The sequence below is a fragment of the Macrobrachium nipponense genome, chromosome 14 (assembly GCF_015104395.2).
Source record: "Macrobrachium nipponense isolate FS-2020 chromosome 14, ASM1510439v2, whole genome shotgun sequence".
NCBI classification, from domain to species: Eukaryota; Metazoa; Arthropoda; class Malacostraca; order Decapoda; family Palaemonidae; genus Macrobrachium; species Macrobrachium nipponense.
The window spans coordinates 62,156,399-62,181,182 of NC_087207.1; the positions used below are offsets into that span (position 1 = coordinate 62,156,399).

General features: G+C 38.0%; 1 protein-coding gene and 1 long non-coding RNA gene across 3 annotated transcripts in view; one reads left to right on the forward strand and one right to left on the reverse strand.

The window, feature by feature from the left end:
* The window catches only part of LOC135226553 (eukaryotic translation initiation factor 2-alpha kinase 1-like), a 63,631-nt gene that overhangs the window by 27,219 nt on the left and 11,628 nt on the right, over positions 1-24,784 (reverse strand). The window lies entirely within an intron of this gene.
* Positions 2,009-24,784, forward strand: LOC135226554 (uncharacterized). The gene is made up of 3 exons (XR_010317249.1): positions 2,009-2,171; positions 21,213-21,410; positions 24,578-24,784. It is a non-coding gene; the product is annotated as an uncharacterized LOC135226554 (long non-coding RNA).

Below are 24,784 nucleotides of genomic sequence, written 5' to 3' on the forward strand. Positions count from 1 at the left end.
GATTAAGAGAGGAATGACAACGAAAACAGTAGCGCTCTTACCCCTACCCTCCAAAGAGTTGGGGTAACTATTGGGAGCGTTTGTTAACGATTGTTTGAATTTTAATGTGTTGAACCTGGGCCAAGTAGCCTTAGATAAAGCAAGTGATGGAGGGTAAGTATACCTAAAAAACTTATTTTATATATAACTCATTACATTATTAATTTATAATTTATCTGTTTTTCTAATAACTGATCTCCTCTGTATTTCCCTTTACTATCTGTACTTTTTTTGAATGAATACCATATTCTTTGTATGCTTGAATTTCAAGTCAATGGCCCCTGTGGGCTTGTTTCATATGATAGGGTTCATCTGAAAAGTAATAATGATGATGATAATTTTTTCAGAAGCTCTTTGTATACATATGAGTGCCTACCTTTGCATCTGTTTGTATGTTTTTTTTTTCTGTCTTTTGATGGGCTTGTTGGAGACCTAGGTATTAGGGATTTCTTTTGACACATTTGACCTGCCTCTGGAAAGGTGGCTTCCTCTGTAAGGTTTCTCCAATTGAGCAGTAATTACCAGGAAGGCTCCCAATATGTCCAGGTAAAAATGTTTGAAGTTTCTTTTAAGAAACATGAAGTTTGCTTGGCTTAGTAGATGTTGTTTTAGCTGCACGAACCCAGTGTCCTTCTCTCAGTGTGGGGATCCCAGATAATGAAGATTTTTTCACTAAAATTTATCTGGATACTTACCTATTGTTAAAATACAAAGCCTCCTAGCTCCCACATCATTGTGGCTGTCAAGAATAATTCTGAATAGAATGAAAAAACAAAAAATTTGACACTCAACTGGTGTAGTATCAGTGAACTAGACGTCCATCCGGGTCAGCCAATCATTCTTTTTCCTCTGAATGATCATAAAAAATTTGACTCAGTTCTTGTAGACTACCTGCCCACATCAGCCAGGATTTTCCTCGGTGGATATAAAACTAGGTAGTTGGTGGAAGAAATTGCTATTGTTTAAGACAAGGCTACTATGTCTTGTATCCTATGCGTAAATGAATAATTGCATACCAAAAAACTTTCTCAAAAAATTAAATATATACTGTATATGATTACATAACTTACTGTATGATATATATGTAAATCACTACATTGGTTAGTTTAAGGAAAGATGGAATATCTGTATGTAATTACAAAATGGCCATGTTACATGAAGTAATTTCTCGTTGAATGTAAGGTATTTACAGAGAAAAATCAAATTCCTACTTTCTTAGTTTTAGTAATACCATAATATTTTTTCTCCTTTGCCATTTTTCCCAAAAGTTGTTATGATGAAGAATAATTTATATCTCAGTGATGAGTGGACTGAAATGCTATGAAAACCTAATTTTGTCATTTAGCTATCTGGTAAAATTGAAATTGTAAGGCAAAAAAACTGTTCTTGGCTGTAACTAGTTTTTTATAAATTGTTGGATTAAGAAAAAATAATTTATTCAAAATTACCTGAACTTATAGCTCAGTTTCTTTGTTGTGTGTCTACAGATATAAATTATATGTTAGTTGAAAAATATCCTGTAAAAAAATTGAAGCAAATCCTTTTTGGTCAAAGCTCAAAATTTGGATTTATCTCAGATGGCTATGGAAATTTTTTATTTGGTGGTGTATAAATGACAGTAGGCAAAATAATTTTAATATATGCACACATGACACTGAATATAAGTAAAATTATAAAATGGAAGCCAGTTAATACACACAACTGTTTTTCAGTTTTGAAAAAAAATTATTTTCCTTTATATCTTTGGTCCAATTTGCATTTTTGGATAAAATGCTTCAGTGAGATTGCAGATTTAATAAATTATACTAAATTTCCAAATGTCAAATTTTCTATCCAAAGTATTTGAGATGTATTGAGTTTTTAAATTTTAAGTTTAAGTTTGTTTTATAACCCTCTCATTTTGACAAAGTCTGTTGTATTTTTTTTTAAAAAACATCTGACATCCATTTTTTTCCTCCATTTCAGCTTTAGGCAAAGGAATCCAACATTGGAACAGTTTTCCTCTACATACCACTTCATTCTTTACCTGGACTAGAGGATTTTCGAAATGGCTACCTAAAAAAATTTGAATTTCTTTTTGAAGAAATCCGAAGTCAGGTTCACACTTCAAATGCCAGTTTCATTGCAGACCCGTAAGTATTAAAAATTGACATTAAAAAATGAATACAAAATCTCGATATTTTTGGTATACTATATCAATAATTATTAGGTATTTGATTCATAACCACCATATCCTGGTATATTCTTGAATAATCAGGAAAATTTTACTTAGTAATCCTGCTTTTTACTTGGTACAAAGGGTAAATGAAATACTACCTGTAGGTAGAATGTTTTCAGGAAGATTTTTGGTCAACACTGGTCCTTTACAATGACACTTAAAGAACAGGCTGATGAGAAATTTACCATCCCTTCTCCTTTTGCACATTTGTCCTTAAACAATGTCATTATCTAAGCACTTGCCCTTTTTCAGTGGATTTTCAATATTCTACCCCATAGTCACAGATACAGCCAAAGGCTGTCTCTGTCACACTTCCCCATAGGAGGTATTGTCATCAGTGCACCTTATGTTGTGCACTGTAGGCATTACTTGAGGTTCTTTGTAGTGTCCATTTGGCCCATGGCTGTAACTCTTTTCATTCCGTTTACTATACCTCCATTCATATTATTGTTCTTCTTTCTGTCCACCCTCTCCTGACAGTTGTTTCATAGTGCACTATAAGATTTTCCTCAAGTTACACCTTTTAATGTCATTTTACTCTCAATTTCCTTATCAGCAGTGAATGACCTTTTAGGTGCCAGTCCTTGGCCTTTTACTGAAATTGAGTTAATGTGTATGACACAGTTTACCAGCATTTAAAGTTATATGTACACTGTTTGCCATTTATACGTTCTTGAATAAGTTATAATGTGGTGCATGCTGGTAAATATTGTGGTAAAAATTTAGATTTTTGTTACATAACAGGGATTTTGTAGATTTTGCACATACAAGTTCTTGCGCTCTTCTGCTAAGTTATCCTTATTGGATGGTCTAAGTATATATTATGCTCACAACCAGACTGGGGCAAACTTTAATATTTTTCAATTTAAGAAAAACTTGCATCAATGGAAAGGGGAAGAATGCAAATGCACTTTTTTTTAGAAAAAAATATTTTAATTTTCCCTACTTCCTCGGGACGTTGAAATTGACTATTGACAACCCAGTGTCAGACCTTTTTTACAAGACGATCGTAGATTTTACAAAGTTATAATGTTTTTCTAATTTTTTTTAATTATGATTCCAGCTCACACAACATCATAACAGATAAGAACTAAAATCAAAAACTAATTCTGAGTATATTTTGTTGGAAAATATTTAAAGAGATGTCGCAGACTCATGTATTTGTGGATTTCTCTATGGGCCTTATATACCATTATTCCACAGGAATTCACATATTGCTGTATTTTTCTATAAGAAATATCCACAAAATTACTGAATATTCATGATTAAATGCCCTTTTTGTTATAAAACTATTAAAAAACAGTTATAAGCATTTTTAGTGTTTTTTTTTTTTTTTTTTTTTTTTTTTTTTTTTTTAGTTTGAACTAAGAAAATAGGCAGTTTTAAGCATTTTTATAGGGGTTTTTAAGTATTCACGAGGATTCTAGCTATTCACCGGGGTCTGGTACGCATCTCCCGTGAATATGGGATATTCCACTGTAAAGATTTTTCTAATATTTCTTTGCACTCTTCTTTGTAAAACATTACTTTACAGTCAACCCTTGTTGAACCGGACCCTATTAATCCAGATACCAGATAAGGATGGACACTGAAGAGAGTTGTCCTTTTTAATCAAAATAGTACTGATGTTCGTCCTCAATTTACGATACTGTTCCTCTGCTCATCGCGTACCGTTTTCCTTTTTATTGACCAAAGGTAAACAAATTTTTCATATATCTTTTTATATGCAGTTCTGTAATTATACTGTACAAATTAAACTTAAATGCCTATAAACTTTAACTGATTTAACTTGCACGCAGTACGACAGTCATTACAACTGATTAACTTGCACGCAGTATGTACGGTCATTACAACATTACGGTAGCCAGCTACAGTATACCTGGGTTACGAATTTAATCCGTTCCAGAACCTGCTTCGTAACCTAAAAATTCGTAACCTAAATGGATTTTCCATAAGAATGTTATAAAAAGCAAATAATGCGTTCCACCCGACCATGAATGACCATTTCAATTCATATTTTTTCCATTTATTTTTGTTCACTAAGGTTGAAATTCAGTGTAGGAATTACATAAAATTATAAAATTGAAGAATGAAATTAAATATAAACACTAGATTTAATATGCATGCACAGTAAAACCTGAACTTTACCTTTGTTGAGTGTGGCTGCTGGCTTGACGAGACGGAGAGGGAAGGGTGAGGAGGAGAGGGTTAGAGCTTTGGGGGGGAAATCTCCACCCTCCGTGAACACTTCTGGAAGACTTTCTGGTTCTTTTCTCTAGAGAGCACCGTTCACTACGATCACTAATTTTACGCTTACGCGACACTGTATCGTCTTTCACAATTTTGAAAAAATATTTTTCTATGGAGGCTTGCTTTTGCCTGTTCTTTAAAATTTTATAGAAATGACCCGCCCCCCCCATTATCGATGAACAAATTTGTTGCACGCCTGACGCAGCCTTATTCGGGTGATTTTTCTTTTTCCGATAAAACTTTTCACAATTCCCAGGTGTTTCAAAAAATCCTTGATCTCGCTCGAAGGAAGCGACTGTGCAGCGTTTTTCCCCCTCCTCTTCGATGAGATCTCCTCCGTTACCTGTCTCTGTTGCTCCTTGTGTAGCTCCAACAGCTCGTCGGTCGTCAGCTGCTGGCCCATGCTCAGTCAGGAGGTCCTCGATGTCGTCCGTGTCAACCTCCAGCCCCAAGGACTTGCCCAAGGATACATCTCCTCTTCAATTGGCCCCTCCTCGACGGGTTCGAACCCCTCAAAATCTCGTTCAGCAACGCAGTCGGGCCACAGTTTCTTCCATGCAGAATTGAGGGTTCTCCTGTGATTCCCTGCCAGGCTTTGTCAATCAGGTTGAGGCAGTTGTAAACAGAGTAGTATCCTTCCAAACTCTCTGAGGGTAAGGTTGGTGCCTTCTGTCATCTCAAAGCAGCGCTGGAACATAGCCTTTGTATACAATTTCTTGAAATTGGTCGATAACTTGCTGGTCCATGGGCTGGGAGTATTGAGGTGTTGGCGGGCAAGAACTTGACTTTAATGAACTTGAATTCTTCCAGTAAGTCCTCTTCAACAGATGGAGGATGGGCATGGAGCATTGTCCATCACCAAGTAAGGCTTTGAATGGGAGGTCCGTCTCCCGGAGATACTTCTTCACCTCGGGACCAAAAACCTCGTTCATCCACTCGACGAACAAGATGCTTCGTCACCCAAGCCTTGGTATTAGACCGCCACATAACGTGCAACAGCTTCTTCTGCACGTTGTTTTTCTTAAGGCGCGTGGATTCTCCGAGTGATACACGAGGAGAGGCTTAACCTTGCAATCCCCGCTTGCATTGGCACAAAAACAGTAGGGTTAGACGGTCTTTCATGGGCCTTGTGAACGGGAAGTGCCTTCTCTTCTGCCGTAATGAACGTCCTCCATGGGCATCTTCTTCCAGAATAACCCTGTCTCGTCGCAATTGAAGACGTTGTTGGGGGAGGTATTTCTCGGAATCCACGACCTTTTAAACTTTTACGTAAGCCTCTGCCGCCTTCGTATCTGAGCTTGCAGCCTCACCATGGCGAACAACACTGTGGATGCCAGTCCTTCTCTTAAAATTCTCGAACCAGCCACGGCTCGCCTTAAAAAAAAACTGTGTTTTTCACTGTCCGCTGATGTGCCTGGCTCATTTTTACTCAAATCTTCGTAGATCTTACGAGCCTTTTCGCAAATGATGCTCTCACTTACGGAATCTCCTGCCAGCTGCTTCTCGTTTATCCAAACCATGAGCAAATTTTCTACATCGTCGAGAATATAAGGCCGTTGTTTCATCAATACTGTGACACCTTTTGATGCTTTACTGGCTTTAATTTCTTCCTTTTTTCTTCAAAATAGTGCAGATCGTTGATTGCGACCGCTTGAAGAATGCTGCAATGTCTTTCACACGCGCGCTCGCCTTTATCATGCATTTGGATAATTTCCTTCTTCATTTTGACTGTAATCATCTCCTTCTTTCTTATGCTTTCCTTCTTGCTGCTTGCCTTCGTCATCTTGGGAGCCATTGTCTTTAGTATTTGGGTAATAGTAATGTATAAGCACTATCACGGAAACACAACACGTGCGCAAATCACTAAGCAAATATGAGAGCGTATCATGGACAGATGCGTTCAATCTTACCGCCAGCGAGATAGTGAAAGAGTTATGGTTTAAAAAGGGTCAAGGGATGCGTGGGAGGAAGTCATGTGACCCTCGTTAAGTTTTGGCCGAAAAAAATGCGTTCGCAGATCCCACGCTCGTCCAATGTAAACAAGCAGGCGGCCTCCCATGATGGAAATTCGTGCATTCGTATTCCAAGTGAAATTCATATTCCGAATGAGGGCGTCACTTCGTAAGTTGAAAAAAATTCGTATTTACTAATCGGTTCGTAACCCCCCAAGTATTACTGTATTTTACCTATGCTGCCTGACTAGTAGCTACAGTACGATGCTTTGTATGTTTTTAGTAAAGAAAGATATGCCGAAGGTAAAATTTATGAAGATGAAAGCGGAGTTACTGAACAATACTTGTCTTTACGTAGCAAATGAGAGAAGTTGCCAGTTCCACTTTGCTGTGCAATTCTATCATCTTTATATCATCTTCATATTTCAACAATTTTGAATGAAGGAATTCATTCTATTCATTATAAAATCAGTAAAATATTAATATACGCTATTAAAACTATGTACATGGCAGTCCCCGCTTATGACGGGTTTTCTGTTCTTGAGACCGCTGCTAAGCCGAAAATCGTTGTAAGCCGGAAAATCGTCAAAAATCCTAAGAAAACTTTACTTTTAATGCTTTGGGGGTAATAAAAACTGTGTAAACTGCCTTTTTATTGCATTTTTCATAAAACAAACTTCAAATATTGATTATTTTGCATTTTTGGAGTCTATGTGTTCCACCAGATTGGCATCGTAGGCCTGGAAATAATTTCTGTTGAATATATTGAAAAGCGTAACCTTGGAACGCCGTAAGCCGAACCCGTCATAATCTGGGACTGCCTGTATTGTATTTAAAAAAACATGCACTTACAGACAGAATGCTACAACTAAACTCATTTGGTTGGCGGGTTGCCATGTGATGATCTGGTAGCCGTGACAACTTTCTACTTTTGTTGTATTTACATTTAGACATTTTAATTACAAAATACAACTACAAACTGTTGATGGCATTAGTAACATAAAGAACAACCTCTCAAGATTGCTGTGAACTGTATTTTGTAGTCTTACTTATCATTAAATTTCTCAAATTGAATTACAGTTATTTGGTTTTGTGTATAGTTTTGCATTTTACAGAATGTTTTTGTTGAAAACAAATGTGTTACCGAACATTTGGTCTTGATTGCCCCACTTTTTTATTTTTATTGATGGAACGGCTGCTTCTTGTCTGGATATAAAAGACAAAGAAATCGCTGGCGATACGATAACGGAGACGGCAATCTCCCACAAGGCCAGTGCTATTTTCGGTGATTTGATTGCGCAGGCGGAAGACGACGGAGGGAAGGACTCACAAACGCAAACCCCATAGTTCAAGGCTTCGCAATGCTGGTTCGAGAAATTTTGTAAACGGACTGGCATCCATTCGGTGGTGCGGCATGGGGAGGCTGCCAGCTCAGACACGAAAGCAGCCGAAGCATTTAAAAAGACGTTCGAGCGAGAATGATGACCAAGGAAGGGCTACAGTTCTCAGCAAGTCTTCAACTGTGATGAGACTGGCCTTTTTTTGGAAAAAAAAATGCCTCGTCGGACGTACATCACGGAGGAAGAGAAGAAGCTACCCGGGCATAAGCCTATGAAAGACAGTCTTACGCTCGCACTTTGTTCAAGCGCCAGTGGGGTATTTGCAAGGTGAAGCCCCATACATGGTGTATCATTCGAGATCCTCGAGCCTTCAAGGCCCACCCAAAGTCGCTTTAACGGAGAAGCTTCTTTGTGATGTGGAGGGCTAGTGCAAAAGCCTAGGTAACGAGTCTTGTTCACAGAGTGGGTAAATCTGTGTTTCGGCCCGACAGTGAAGAAATTTTTGGAAGAAGAGCCTCGCCTGAAATGTCTGCTGGTGTTGGACAATGCCCCTCCCCACCCTACCTGGCCTCGAGAAAGATATCCTCGCGGAGTATTCCTTCATCAAGATTCTTTTTCTTCCGCCCACACCACCCCTCTCCTCCAGCCCATGGACCAGCAAGTGATATCGAACTTTAAGAAGCTGTACACGAAACATCTTTTCAAGAGATGTTTCAACAACACCGATACCACAAACCTCACCTTGCATGAATTTTGGAAGGAGCATTTCGACATCGTCATTTGCATCCGACTCATCGACCAGCTTGGCAGGAGGTTTCGAGGCGAACCTTGAATTCCTCGTGGAGGAAACTCTGGCCTGATGCCGTATCCTCCGCCGAGACTTCGAGGGATTCGACGTAAGCGAAGCTGGTGCTGCAGATTCAGAAACAGTTGACGATCCCAAAATTGTTTCCCAACCAGATCTTGACAAGATCGTTGCACTCAGGCAAGTCCATGGGGCTGGGTCGTCGACGAGGACGACATCAACGGCCTTCTCCAGGAGCACTAAGAGGAGCTTACGACGGATGACCTGAAGGAGTTGGAGGCCATGCAACATAACGTCGTTCAAGAGGAGTTCTCTAGGAGCGGCGAGGAAGAGGAGGAGGACCCTTTGACAACAGCAGAAATTAAGGATGTTCTAGCCGCTTTTCATAAAGTGCAATCGTTTATAGAAAAAAAAAGACACCCCGAAAAGGCTCACACAGGTCGTATGCGTTGCGCAGTTCGATGACGTTTGCCCGATCATTTCAGGAACATTGTGAAAAGTAGGCAGAAGCAATCTTCCTTGGATCGTTATTTTTTAAAGAGGCCATTTAGCATTAAGCAGGAGTAAGCAAAAAGGAAGAACCAAGTGATAAAAAACAGAAAATTGAAAGTGGTAATGAAGTTGAAAGTTCTGAAAAAAAAAAAAACTACGTAAATAAAAAAAAGTGAAAAAGAAGTTAATAAAAAAAGATTTTTTATTTTTTTTTTTTTTTTTTTTTTTTTTTTTTTTTTTTTTTTTTTCTAGATTTTTGTAAAGTTAAGTGTTACAGTTTGTTAATGTGTTTCGTAAATTTTAGTTTAGTTTTCCTTACATTTTTTTATGTGTTTCATAAAGTTAAGTGTACGTACGAAACGTACGTATCTGCCGTTTGGTCCTCCTCCTCCTCTGCCGCCACTTTCAGAGATAGCCTCACTCGAAAGGTAAGCTTCCACATTTTACGTACACTATTTCTTGTATACCCATGTACACTAACTAACACTTTACAGGTTAATTTGCATTACGTTATTAAGTTAGGTATTGAATGGTCCCAATTTGATGTAGTATTTCATTGTTTATTTATAGGTCCGATTTAGCTTATTATAAAATTTACTGGGGTGTTTTTGGGAGGGCTTGGAATGGATTAGCCATTGTTTTTACATATAAAATGTGGTCCAAGATACGAAAACCTCATGATACGAAGGGCGCCTTGGAACGGATTAATTTCGTATCTCGAGGTACTACTGTAAATATTGCATTTTATGGTTCAGAAATACATATGTGCGTAATGTATGACTTAGTTACGTACATGAAAATAATCCAGTCCCCCCCCCCCCCCCCACAAGTATTCAATCATGCATATTTTCTTTCATGCAGTTGTTACTATTAAAGTTATCCATTTTTCTTTTTACGATGGGAAACAATTTTGTAAAATTACGAGAGGGAAAAAAGGGAAAAAAACAAAATATATGAACATGACAAATTTTTTCCAGTAGTACAATATACATAAATAGGGTACTCACCAGTAATGAATGTTAATTTAGATTAAAAATGATGATGATGAATTAGTCGTGCAGTCCGATGAATAACGATGAATTATGACTGCACAGGTAAGCATAGGAGTTACATCTCCTCTGAGGGTGCCTCTTCACCTTCAGGAGGCACTTCTTCAGATGATTCAAGAGGCACTACTTCAGTCGATTCAAGAGGTTTTGGAGGGTCCTTCTTCGTTACATGGGATGTTTCATGGGGATTGGCAGCTGCTGTCATTGCTTCTTCATGGTGGTGAGGGCTTGATTATAGGGCTCTAATGCCGTCTCAGGAATGTTGGGAAACTTTAGGGAGCGTTCCAGTAAGGATCTCATGTTGAAACAAACTCCTGAACATCATTTATCATTTTAATAAGTTGGTTCAGGCATTCTAAGTCAGGCCCTCCTGCTCCTGCTCTTCTCCTGAACCTGGAGTCTTCCTCACTGGCAGACTTCGTTAGATATTCCAAATCCTGGTCTGTCAGGGGGCCAGAGTGGGGCTTCAGTGAGGGTGCCGACTTCATCCTCGGTGATATCGTCATAGCCTTCCTCACCAAGAATTCTCCCCACCTGGATCGCCTTATTAATGGCTGAATGCTGGATTTCGTCAGGAGAGAAACTCGTATAGTTATGAACACAGTCCGGCCACAACTTACTTCAGCATGCATTCAGGGTCTCCTTTTACTTAGTCCTTTAGTGACCGGAGTCGATGACAGACAGACACGTAACAGTTGTGAATTACGCCAATAGGCTTTCAGTGAAATTCACTGTCACGGTCCATTGCATCAACAACGTGCTGGAGGGAGTTCCCGGTACAGAGTACAGATCATACCCTGGTCCATAGGCTGGAGGAGAGAGGTGGTGTTGGGAGGGAGGAACTTGAGCTGGACTCCCTTATAATAAAGATCGAGAGGGTGGCCACCAGCATTGTTCATTATTAGCAACACCTTGAACTCCATGTCCAAATTGGCCAGATGTTGCTTAACTTGAAGAATTAAGCTTTGCTGGAACCAGTACCCCGTAAGGACTTTTGGTTGTCAGGCTTTGGATTGTGCATCCAGAACATAGGCAGCAAGGCCATGTTTTTATTTTTGATTGCCCTGGGATTTACTGCCTTGTAAATGAGGCCAGGTTTTTGAGCATAAAACCAGCTGCATTCCCACACATCAGGAGGATACCCTGTCCTTTTGTGCCATGAATCTGGAGGCTTTAGCTTCTTCCTTTGTTAAATATGTCTGGGACGATATCTTTTTCTAACAGAACAGGCCAGCTTCATCATATTGAAGACCTGTTTCTGGGTGGTATCCTTTCTCCTGAAGAATCTTCTTGAAGGTCTTGGGATATTTCATGGCTGCCTCTGTCCAGGCTGATGCTGCTTCCCCGTCCCCGTGTAGGTCGAACTTTTTCTGGAACCAGTGGGGACCATCCTTTGGTCACCTGCAAAACCTTGGGGAGCTGAGGATGGTCCCCAGTTGTGGCTCATCTTCATCGCCTTCCTTTGCCTTTAGATCGTCGCCTCCTCCTTCCTCTACGTTGCCACCTTCCATAGCCCCACTCTCGGGCAGACCTCTGCTCATGCGAGTGTATTCCCCAGATTCTCCGAAGTTCTTAGCTCCGGGAGGAAGTGCAGAAAATGTTGGACAAGTGTGCAATGGAGGAAGTGGTGCGTCCATCTCTGGGGTTTTACAGTCATATCTTCTTGATGCCAAAGGCATCAGGGGGTTGGAGACCTGTTGATCGACTTATCCACCTTGAATTATTTCGTTAGGAAGACGAGGTTCAAGATGGAGACCCCGCGATCAGTGTTGGCAGCTGTGAGGGGAAAATGACTTCATGCTGTCGATAGATCTAAGGAACACGTACTTCCAAATCCTTATTCATCTATCATCCAGGAAGTTCCTTTGTTTCTTTCTCGGAGACAAGGTGGTTCTAGTTTCAAAGTTCTGTGCTTCAGACTGACCACGTCCCTCAGGTGTTCACAAAGGGTCTTCTCTCTCACTTTGACTTGGGCTCATGCTCAAGGGATCCGCCTGCTGAGGTACCTTGATGACTGGTTGGTCTTAGCAAGTTCCAGAGAGAAGTTGCTGCAGGACAGAGATCGTCTGCATCAGTTTTGGTCTGGAACTTGGGATCTTGGTGAACCTAGAGAAATTGAATGTTGTACCCAGTCGAAGAATTCTTTATCTAGGCATGAACATCGATACAGCAGCGTCGAGAGTTTTTCCATTGAATCAGAGGCTGGAGAAGTTGCGAGTAGTGGTGCGCGACTTCCTGTCACAGCCGGTTCAGTCAGCTCATCAGTGGCAGATTCTTCTGGGAATTTTATCTTCTCTGGTCCCTCATGGACAACTTCATCTGTGGTCTCTGCAGTGGAGACTACTTCTGGTCTCTGGCAGGGGACTCACCCTTGATAAGGGTCCTCTGTGTCCCTAGAAGTGAGAGAAGATCTTTGTTGGTGGTTGGACGATCAGAATCTCTTGAAGGATGTTCCTCTGCATTCTCTGCCGCCGTACTTATTTCTCTTTTCAGATGCCTCCCTCACAGGTGGGGGCGCTCATTTAGGCAGCCTCATTACTTCGGGCATTTGGAGTTTGGAGGACAGACGGCAACATATCAACATGTTGGAGTTAAAGGCAGCCTTTCTGGGTCTGAAGGAATTTTGGGAGAAAGTAGAGGGACATTTTGTAGTTATGCCAGACAACACCACGGTGGTCACTTATGTGAACAAGCAAGGGGGACTGGTTTTGCATCAACTCCATGCTTTGACAGTCAAGATTCACCAGTGGGCAGTCAACAATTCAGTGGAGCTCTCAGCCAGGGATATCCCAGGCAAAAGGAATGTGGTTGTGGGCAAGCTCAGTCGTCGGGATCAGTTCCTAGCCACAGATTGGTCCCTTCATCAGTTCGTGGTGGACAGGCTTTTCCAGGTTTGGGGGAGACCTATGCTTGACCTCTTTGCGACCCGGTTCAACAGGAAACTAGAGGTTTTCTGTTCGGCGGTTCCAGATCCTCTGGCGTTAGTGGAGGACACATGCCAACATCCCTGGGACAACCTGGAGGTGTATGCCTTCCCTCCGTTTTGTTTGATCTGCCAAGTACTGAACAGGATGATGAGCTCTCAAAATCTCAGGATGACATTAGTAGCTCCTCTGTGGCTGCAAGCGGAATGGTTTCCATATCTGCTGTCGTTGTTGTCAGAGGTGCCGAGGGCATATTCTTTGTCAGTCGCACATAGGGAGATTCCACGAGTCAGTAGAATCCCTGTCTCTTCACGGTTGGAGGCTATCTAGTATCTCCGAGTGAGAAGCTTTTCTCAAAAGAAAAGAGGACTTATGTCCAGCAATCTCAGTAAATCTACCTCTGCTGTTTACCTAGGTAAATGAGCACTCTACTGTGATTGGTGTCGTAAATGGAGTTTTTCTCCACTCAAAACCTCTATTCAGCGCATAGCAGACTTTTTGGTCTTCCTCATGAATGAGAAAGGCTTGTCCGTTTCCGCTATCAGAGGCTACAGGGCGGCCCTGAGTCAGTGTTACGTCTTAGAGGTGTTGACATCTCCATCATCCTGGAATTCTCCTTGCTGCTTAAAGGGTTTGAGCAGTCGTGTTCTCCTTATGAGCCTTTGTGTCGTTCATCAGACAGGAATTGACACGCAAAACGATTTTCCTCTTGGCCTTGGCTGCTTCGAAAAGAGTGGGAGCTTCATGGCTTGAGATATGATGTGAAGCACACCAAGGGTGTGGGGTCACTGTCCTTTGAATTCGTGGCTAAGACCCAGAATCCCTCGGTGCAGGATGACAGGTTCGCCTCCTTTTCCATTCTGTCTGTGGATGACTTTGTGGGTGGTGATTCTCAAAGAGCTTTTGTGTCCTGTCAGGGCTCTTGAGTTGCTATCTTAAGAGGACACAACATCTCAGGCCAGGTTGTCGTAGGCTATTTGTTAGCACGGGGCGTTCTAAGAAAGAGGTGCCCAAAAATACAATCTCTTCTTGGTTACGTGAAGCTATCAGACATGCACATAAAACTTGATGATTCCGCCGCCAAGTCTGCAGGCAGAGCACATGATGTCAGGGGTATTGGTCCCTCTCTGGCTTTCAAGAAGAATTTGGCTGTTCATAGAGTTCTGAGCGCTGGTATTTGGTCACACCAGTCCATGGTCGCCGCCACTATCTATCTTAAAGATGTTGCTTACAGATCTAACGGAACACTTTTTTCTTTGGGTCCTGTGGTGGCTGCTCAACAGATCATGTAATCCTTCATTTGTTGCCCTTAACTGGGCGCATTAGTATATACCTAAGATGATTGTGAGAAGAGAGAATGAGTGATTGGCTGGTCCTCTTTCTTTCTCTTGTTCTTTCCTTCTTCCTATGGGCAGGTGAGGAATAGACACGTCATTGCTGGACTGGTCTGATACAGGTTAGTAAGGTAGTCATACTGGTAGTTTTTTTGCTTGGTGTTCAAATAGTCAAACCCTCTATTCAGTAGCATATACTCCACTCTCTAGCAAGGGGAGTGAGGAGTGATAACAAATCCTGATGTATTGGTTTGTTATCGAACAGTCAGAATTTCTCCTAGTTCCCTACGGCAATGAATCTTCTCATACATCATTGTATGTAACCAAGTTGACAAGAGTTGTTGGATATCAGTTTATTTAGCTTCTCACGGGCATTAGTCCCTCTCCTGTAGGTATTCCTGTTGGAGTTGGACTGGTGGGTTGGCCCCAGCCAGTTTAGGATGTCTGTACCTCCCACCAAGTATAAATCTATCCTATTGTTAAGACCGAAGGTTGGTCACGTATGAACAAATGGCAAATTTTCTAAGACAATTTGTAAATTTTCATAAGCTCACTAACCTGAGGTGATTATTAACATGTTTTAACTGCCCACCTCTATCCACCCTTGGTCATCATTATAACATCCTGGGTTGGGAAAAACTAAACACGATAGCGTGGGTGTCCAGTCTTTGACCAGTTTTCACCTGATATATGCATGCGTTGCCAGATCTCACAGATTCCTTGCTTTTCAATCTCCAATTGTTTAACCGGATCCAGTTAGGCTCTAGAAAGTTATCCTATTATTAAGACCTGGGGTTTGTAGCTATGAAAAATAAAAATTGTCTTAGAAAATTTGTCATTTCTCCTCTTCTTTCACTGTTCTAATTGGGAGCCTCAAACTCTTGTCTAAAATAATTAATTCTTTCTCTTGCTCTTGGCACCCCATCTGAGAAGCATATTGCTGATTTTGTATTTAGTACCTTTTCCCCTATTATCATTGGAATATTTTAAAAAGCCTATCATTCACTCTCATTACTTCTACCACTTTTTTTTTTTTTTTTTGTTCTAGTTGTTACCATAATTCCAGCTCCATTTCTTCCCTCTCGTGACCCACTGTAGTAAAATATCCATTGCCTATCTCTCATGTTCCACTCCCTTTCAACCTAGTCTACTGCATACACAAGAAATCTATCCTCTTCCTCTCTAATACATCTACTGTCTCTCTCAGTTATCCTGTTGGAGTGTCTATGTTCCATGTACCTGCTCTTATCTTCCATTTTTTCACCAAACACTCATCACCAATAAGTGTCGTGTGATTTAATTATTATTATTATAATATTTAATCTCACATATTCAGTAAATAACATGAAAATATAGAATATTGCTGTACGAAAAAATTTGCATCTATGAATAGCCTGGGCACGCAGATAATTTTATAGACATGTTCTACAGTCTACAGAGAAACCTGCCAATGAGTGAGTCCTCCCGTGAATAATTTTTAGATAAGTTCTAAAGAAAAATCTGCAAATGAATGAATCCACAAAAAAATCCTGAGAATGTGAATAGAGGGTCCCACTGTATATTATTAATAAATGATAATAAACTATAATAAATAGGCAACTAAAATAAAAAAAATATGAAAAAAGTAACAAATATTTTTGCTGCAGTAGTAATTTCACACTACATTCATCCAAATCGTATGGCGTTCTCACTGTGAGTTAGCCAGTCCACCACCCAAAACCTGGTAAACCTTAATGGATGGATTTATCCTCGGGAGTAGTAATAACAGGTTTGGGTTGGTGGACAGATTTATCCTATAGATAAACAATATTACGCGCCATCGATTTGAAAGAAATCAGGCAGGAAAGAGGTGCCAATACTTTGTAACCCATAAATTCACTAATGGCAACTTTTACACTAGCTAAAATCACGAATCTGGGCGTCTCAGGACTTAATTTCTGCTTCTGACATCAAGAAGGAATGTAATGTCACTCGCTCACATGACATCTTTTTGTAAATTTGCTCGTAAATATATGAAAGGTTGCTGTTGGTGTTTTTTTTGTCTTTTACGATAGTATGGTCGGTTATCAAATGTAATTTCAAAGAAAAGTGCGCAGAAATATTAGAAAAAAAATAAATTAAAAAAAGTTACTAAATCTTGGTTCTCGTACATTTACATAAATATTTTTCGACAAATATGCTAAAAAAAAGATTTGTTGTGATTTTTATTTCTTATCTATTTCAATATTGTATGAGCTGTAATTATAATTTTACAAAATTAAATAAAATTGTTTATTAGAAAATCCATATAAATTGGTACAATTTACAATTGTCTTGTACAAGATGCCCCATGAGGGGTCTTGTATAGTCATTTTCAACTTCTTGTGGAAGGTTAGGGAAAATTTTATAGAATTTTTTCTTTCACCATGTACATTTGCATGTCTTCCTCTTTCCATTGATGGGTTTTTCATAAATTGGCTGACCTTAAAGTTTACCCGCCTGAGGAGCTGCATGATTATATATTTACCCGTCCATTAAGGGTCAAGGATGATATTTAATAGGGATGCACCGATACCAAATTTTTGCCCGATACCGATACCAACTTTTGAAGCCAATACCAATACCTGTTTCCCTCCATAGCACTGTTATTTAAGAGTATATATATTGTTACTAAAATCATTCGTTGTCTCTGGTTGTTGTATATTAAAGGTTCAAAAGTTGAAAGGTCATATAATAGGGTTATATAAAAAATTTCAAAGGCAAAGTTATATTGAAAAATAATATCAAGTATAACAACTAAGTATTTAATCCCTTTATTACCTGGATACAGTTTGGCTTATATTATGCCTACCATTAGAAAACTTTTAACAATTTAGGTATGTATGTAGTGCTTACTCGAATTCACTAATATATACTTTTATTCTGAGTTTTAATTTATATATTGGCTAGAAAACAGTTAACAGGCTCATTTATTTAGATTATGGAAGGTCCTGGTAATGGAGGGTTAATCCTTTGCCTCATTACAGAAGTACATAAATTAGTTCTAGTAAGTAATCCAAGAAAAAATTATGATACCAGTACATAAATAAAGATAAGATTAAGAAAGGACCACAGTTTGTTTCTCAGGTATAGATCAACAAAACATTCAACTAAAAAATAAAAATAGCACAAATCCCTTTGAAGTTCCAGCTCTTACTGGACTTGGACAATCTGAATTAAGTTAAAATTATAATTTTATTAAAGCTAATATTCAATATAATTATCCTTGAAATGAAAAGGGCTACAGAAAATTAATATTATGCCAAAGTTTATATGGTGGCCTTTGTTAATACAGGTACTCGTCGTTTAATGAGGGGTTTCCGTTCCAGCGACCACGTCATTAGACGAATTCGTCGTTAAACGCTTTATTCTCTTTATTTTGACTAGTAATAATATTAATTTCCAGTCATATATTATACACAGAACTAGTTTCTGACATAGCCTACTACTTGGCAGTTCTGACAATTCTTTTTATTATTTTATTTCTCATATATTTTTAAACTTCATCATTTTATAACTTAATAATGTACATATAATTTTCTTTAAAATAGTGTACTTTAACACATTTAGCCTACATTCCCGAGTTAGCTACTAGTAAGTCAATACAACACTAAGTCATACAAGTACTAAACTTTCTCAGAAACTGCACATTATTTAGCAGTGACTTCCATATTCTAAATTCGGTATTTCATTATTATTGCTTTTAGTTTATTCATCATTTATTTTTATTGTAGAGGGTAGTGAGATGAAAAAATAATTAATGAATTTCAGCGATCACAGGCATTTGAATGTCGCTGTCAAAATGTAACAAAGCACAACGCCATCTATTGTGGAAAATGAACACTATACTATTTGCTAATGGGATAAGCATTTTCTAGCATTGATAAAGATTTATTCTTGCACTTCTTACCTCTAGTATCATCTGATCTCTCGGGTGACATATGGAAAATACGCAGTAGTATAAAAAATTATCAATCTGTATTACAGTGGACCCCCTGTATTCACGTTCTCCAGATTAGCGGACTCACACATTCGCAGATTTCTCTAGAAAACATTTACCCGCATTATTTGCGGAATATTTTGCCTATTTGCAGTATTTTCTATGAGAAATATTCAGAAATTCCTGGGTTTTTTTTATCAATTTCTTCATAAAATGCGCTTTTTGTGATAAAACTATTAAAAAAACCAAGTATAAACATTTTTAGTTGGTTTTTCTTTAGCTTTAACTAACAAAATAGGCTGTTTTCAGGTTTTTATAGGGGTTCCAACTATTTGCGGATTCCAATTCGTGTGGGGGTCTGGTACGCAATAATTCGACATGAAAAGTCTCTACCAAGTCAATCAAAACAATGAGACATTTGGCGTGTACGAATTCCTTACTCTTAAGCTGGTATCACACTAGTCATTTCTTGCTCGCGGTTTTGGCGCCCAGAAATTGTCGGACTGTTGCAAGATGTGCTGCAGTGATGTGTTTTATCAGAATCTTACGTGAATGCAAGAATAACCAAAAACGTTTTTTGTGGGTTGAGAGTGGCTCAGGAGAAGAGAAGCCAAAGGTCTGAGAGTACGTCCTATCAGCAGCAGCCATCTTGTTTGTTTACAATACGTGGTCACTCACGGTTCGTGGTCGCTGCTTCCCATCCAAACGGAAAGCCAAAATCTTGAGCTAAAAGCTCCCGGTTTTCCATTTTCGGCAGCAGCACCTCACTGCTGGAGAAAAAAAGGCCTAGTGTGAGGCCACCTTTAGTATGCTTGAAAGACTTGCATGTAATACAATTTGATAATTTTTTTATACAACTGTGTATTTTCGATATGTCACTCATGAGATCAGATGATATTAGAGGTTAGAAGTGCAAGCGTAAATCTTTATCAAAGCTAGAAAATGCTTATCCCATTGGTGAATAGTTTGGTGTTCATTTATCTCAATAGATGGCGTTGTGCTTTGTTTACGTTTTGATGGCGACATTCAAATGCCCTGTGATCGCTGAAATTCATTCATTATTTTTTTTAATCTCACTACCCTCTACAATAAAAATAAATAATGAAGAAACAAATAGTGATATTATGAAATACCAAATTTAGAATATGAAAGTCACTGCTAAATAATGTGGAGATTCTGAGAAGAATCTACACATATTGACTTAATATTGTATTGACTTACTCGTAGGATAACTCAGGAATGTATGCTAAATGTGTTAAGTAAGTACACTATTTTAAATGAGGAATACAGTGTTCCCCCCGTATTCGGGGGGGATGCGTACCAGACCCCCCCCGTGAATAGTTAGGAATCCGCGAAATGTTTGGAACCCCTATAAAAGCGCTAAAAAACAGCCTATGTTTCATTAGTTAAAACTTAAGAAAACCACTAAAAATTTTCATACTTGGTTTTTTTTTAATAGTTTTATCACAAAAAGTGCATTTTATGATGAAATTGATCACAAAAACCAGGAATTTGTGGATATTTCTCAGAGAAAAATACCGCGAATAATGCAGGGAAACGTTCCCGAGAGAAATCCGCAAATCCGGAGAACGCGAATACGGGGGTCCACTGTACTTGTATAACATTTTCAGATCTTTACCTTCACCAACTTCTACTAGTAGAGCCACTTTGGTAGTTGTAGTGAGAGAGATGGTAATTGCTGACTTCCTCATTTTAAGTTGATGTAGGAAGTTGTCTGTTTCCACCATCAAGGAATGTAGGTTTTCCCCCTTGCAGGTATTTGAACTTTGTGGGGGTATAAGTTGAGTTCTTCATTGGAGTTAAAGTGGTAGGATCCTTGTGGCTTAATGAAACAATTGGGGTCTCTTTCTAGAAAGTAGAATCTTATGAAATCTCCTAATGAGCTAGTTCAGGAGGCTCTTTCCTGTGTCTTACTGCAGAAGATTTTTTTTTTATTATGTGCATCCCGGGACAGATCAGTGAAATTTGTACACTGTCTTGAAGGTTCATGATTGTTAGAGTAGCCAGACAAGTTGCCAAGACTGTTTCACAGGACCCTTCTCCACTTGCCATTTCTTCGTTGTCTATTTTGCTGGCAGAATTGAGGAATAAGGGTGACAGCTGGAAAGAAAAGGTTTCATCTTGGCTTACCATTGAGAAGCAGTTTATCAAACAGATCCTTAACTGTGTGTTTAGTAGAAGTAAAGTCCAATGGTTTTTATCTATAAAATTAAGTTGTTAAATCTTATGCATGCTCTGAAATGTAATAGTAAACTGAAGTAGTCATTAAAGGCAGCATTTTTTTATAAAGCCATTGTAATACAAAAGAAAGGAAGTAGGAATTCAGTGTAAAGAATAGAATTACAGATAGACAGTGACACCAAACAGTAATGTACCATAGTATCCCATAATGAAATTTTGTTAAAATTAATTTCATTTGAATGAATTCTCAATATATATTATATATACTTATATATAATATATATATATATATATATATATATATATATATATATATATATATATATATATATATATATATATATACGTATATATATATATATATATATATATATATATAATATCATAGTACAGGTATTTATAAGTAATTTCAAATTTTAGTGACATGAAAATACCAAACTTTTGGAAGGGTGGGATGCTACTGATGGTATGCAGATTGAAATACTTTGTAGCCAGACAAGTTTGAAATTGTTGTGGTTAGATATTGGTATGTTTAGTAATAATTAAATTTTACTGATATGTGTTCACTTTAGAGCATTTTTTCGGTATTTAATGTTCTTGGAGAGAAGTAATTTTAAAGGATGTTTCTTATCTTTTTAAACCTTTGCAGGAGGTTACCCCCATCATCTGGAAGTCCACTCACTCAGTTAGCAATGGTGGATACATATGAACATCGTATCATAGATGATCGATATTCTCGTGAATTTACCGAGATCTCATTGCTAGGGAAGGGTGGGTTTGGATCAGTTGTGAAGGCTAAAAGTCGGCTTGATGGGCATTCATATGCTGTCAAAATTATTATTATGAAGTAAGTATGGCTTTGTTTTTGTGTTTTGTTTTCTTTTTATATTTAATTTTTTTAGATTTCAGAAGTGCGTAGTCTTCATTCTGACCTTTTACATGGAAGAACTTCCTGAAGTGTTCTAATTTTTTTTTAAAGGAAGAGGTTCTAGATATTGGATATGTATTCTGCTGTAGCTTCATTTCTTAATATAATTGCACTAAAGGCTAAATGTTAGGCAGTTTGACCTTTCTCTTAGGTATAATACAATTTACAGGCAGTTCCCAGTTATGGGGGTTGGGTTCTTATATGGATTTTTAATTATATTAACCCTTAAACGTCGAATGGACGTATTAAACGTCGAGTCAAAATCTCCCCCGATTTCCGAAAATGGAACGTACCATACGTCGGCATAAAAAAGTTTTTTTAAAAATTCGCGGAAAAATACTTAGGCCTACCAGCCGAAAACTTTTGAATCACGCAGCCTTGGGGGATGCTGGGAGTTCACGGATCAAGGCGTTGTTTTGTTTACAATCGTTCCAGGCAGGCGCGCAAGCACAATTTCTTTCTTGTCGCACTATAAAAAAGTAATCAGTGACATATCTCAAAAATTATTTCGTCACTTTGACATAATTTTTGCACCGTTTTAAATTATCCGTTACATAAAGTATTATATATGAAAATGTGCGCAATTTCATTTAGAATACAACAAAAAAATACTCATGACTGTAACTTTTATCAGTTTTGAAATATTTCCATATAAATAACGATAAGTGCCAAAATTTCAACCTTCGGTCAACTTTGACTCTACCGAAATGGTTGAAAAACGCAATTGTAAGCTAAAACTCTTATATTTTAGTAATATTCAATCATTTACCTTCATTTTGTAACAAATTGGAAGTCTCTAGCACAATATTTCGATTTATGGTGAATTTATGAAAAAAATAACATTTTTCTTACGTCCGCGCAGTAACTCTTCCGAAAAAATCATACGTGCGATTGTGGCAATGTTTGCACCATTTTAAATTAGCCGTTACATAAAGTTTTATATATGAAAATGTGCGCAATTTCATGTATAATACAACAAAAAATAATTGAAGGTTGTAGCTTTTCTCATTTTCGAAGTATTTGCCTATAAATCACAATAAATAGAAAAAAACCACGTTCGGTCAACTTTGACTCTACCGAAATGGTCCGAAAAAACGCAATTGTAAGCTAAAAACTCTTATATTTTAGTAATATTTAATCATTTACCTTCATTTTGCAACAAATTGGAAGTCTCTAGCACAATATTTCGATTTATGGTGAATTTATGAAAAAAACTTTCCTTCCCTCCGCGCGCGGATTCTCCGCCATAAATCTCCGAATTGCGTACATCGAATTCTCGGAAAATTTGCTCCGTTTCATATTCGGCATTTCATAGAGTTTTATATATGAAAATATGTGCAATTTCATGTAAAATAAAAAGGAAAAATATTTGAAGGTTGTAGCTTTTCTCATTTTCGAAATATTTGCATATAAATCCCAATAAATAGAAAAAATAAAAAGAAAAAAAAAACCACGTTCAGTCAACTTTGACTCTACCGAAATGGTCAAAAAACGCAGTTGTAAGCTAAAACTCTTTACAAAGTATCAATAATATTCAATCATTTGTATTCATTTTGAAACAAATTGGAAGTCTCTAAAACAATATTTAGATTTTCGGTGAATTTTTGAAAAAAACATTTTTTTACGTCCGCGCGTTACGAATTCGTACATCATTTTGTGATAATATTTTTCTGGTGTTGCTTTTATTGTTTTACAATGTATTATATATCAAAATGATTGCAATTTAGTGTACAATACAACGAAAAAAAAAAGAAACTCGTTAGCTTTTACTGTTTTTTGCACAGCGTGATTTGAATACAATTATGTATGAATTTTTTTTTGCTACCATATATTGCATTATTTACATATGATAATGATATTATTTTTCATTTCTGATGATTGCCTACTAAACTTCAGGCAATGACAAAAAAAGGGGCCAAAAATGAACTCTTAATCTTCAAAACTAAGCGCGCTGTGATTTTTTGAAAAAATTATTTTTTCCGCTTACACGCTCACTCAAAACCGGCTCCGGCATTCGGGGGAGTTTTTTATTTTTACCGCTTCGGCGTTTAAGGGTTAAGACACATTTCATGATTCGTAGTGTGCTTACATCAAAGAATTTCCTTTTTAAGGAGAACAGACTGTACTTGAGAGCCAGCCATTTGTGATAGGGCTGTATGTCAAAAAAAAAAAAAATTCTTTCTGATTCAAGGCAAATGGATGCCCACGGCTTTCCTCGCCCAGAAATAGATTTTTCCTACGTCAAAATCCCTTTTTTTTATCTACTTTGAAGAATTCACCATTTCTCCGGATGTAATTAGGCCCAGGAACTTCATTCAATGTTGTGGAAAGCAAAGGAGAAAATGAATAATCATGCTTATTACAGGATGAAGCCTGTGTTCTAGTCTTCAAAAACTGCTTAGCAAAGCGGCTCTTAACTTTCATTCAGGCACTACTTTGTTGAAATTCTTGATTGCTAGAATCTCCTAAACAGGGTAGAGTAATACATCATATTCTCGATGCCATTGAGGATCCTGGTAAAGCAGGTCAGGTAGAAAGTGGCTGGTCCTGGTCCCATGTCAAGTTTCTGTCTTCTAACTCCCTTGGTAATGGTAATTGCTCAGTTCATCTTTTGATAATACGTACTATTACAAATGAGGAACTATATTGCTGGAATAAGAAAACTGGGAAAAGAGCTACAGCATGTTAACAGATTGGCACCTAGGAGGTACTTGAGCAGAATAGTAAACACACAATGCACATTGGAATTCCTTATTAAGTGTGTAGATGCCTGTAAAAATATCGTAAATCACTGTATTTACTATTTAGGGGAATAATTACAGTTCAGTGATTAGTGGAGGAAGGTGGCATTAGATAAGTATGTAAAGACTAAAGGCCCAGATATATCTATATTTGAGTGTGTTGTTGTTACATCTAGGAAGCAACCTCTATTATGCATGAAATTTCATATGGGTAAGGGGTATTAGTTTGTGGAAATCCTTTGTGCACAAGAAATACTGTTGTATTTTTTCATGCGAGTAAATTGAGCTTTTTTAAGGTCATGTAAACCTTTAACCCTAACAGAATTTTCTTCTTTGTAATTATAGTAAGAAGAATAATGAAACAAACCAGAAAATTCTAAGGGAAGTGCAAGCCCTAGCACAATTAGATCATCCTAACATAGTAAGGTATCATAGTTCCTGGCTGCAGATGTATACTCTTCCTTGTCAACATGAATCACTTGATGGCAAGATGCAAAATTGTAGAAAATCAGGAAGACACAGAATTGAAAAGGAAATCAAGATCCAAGAGTT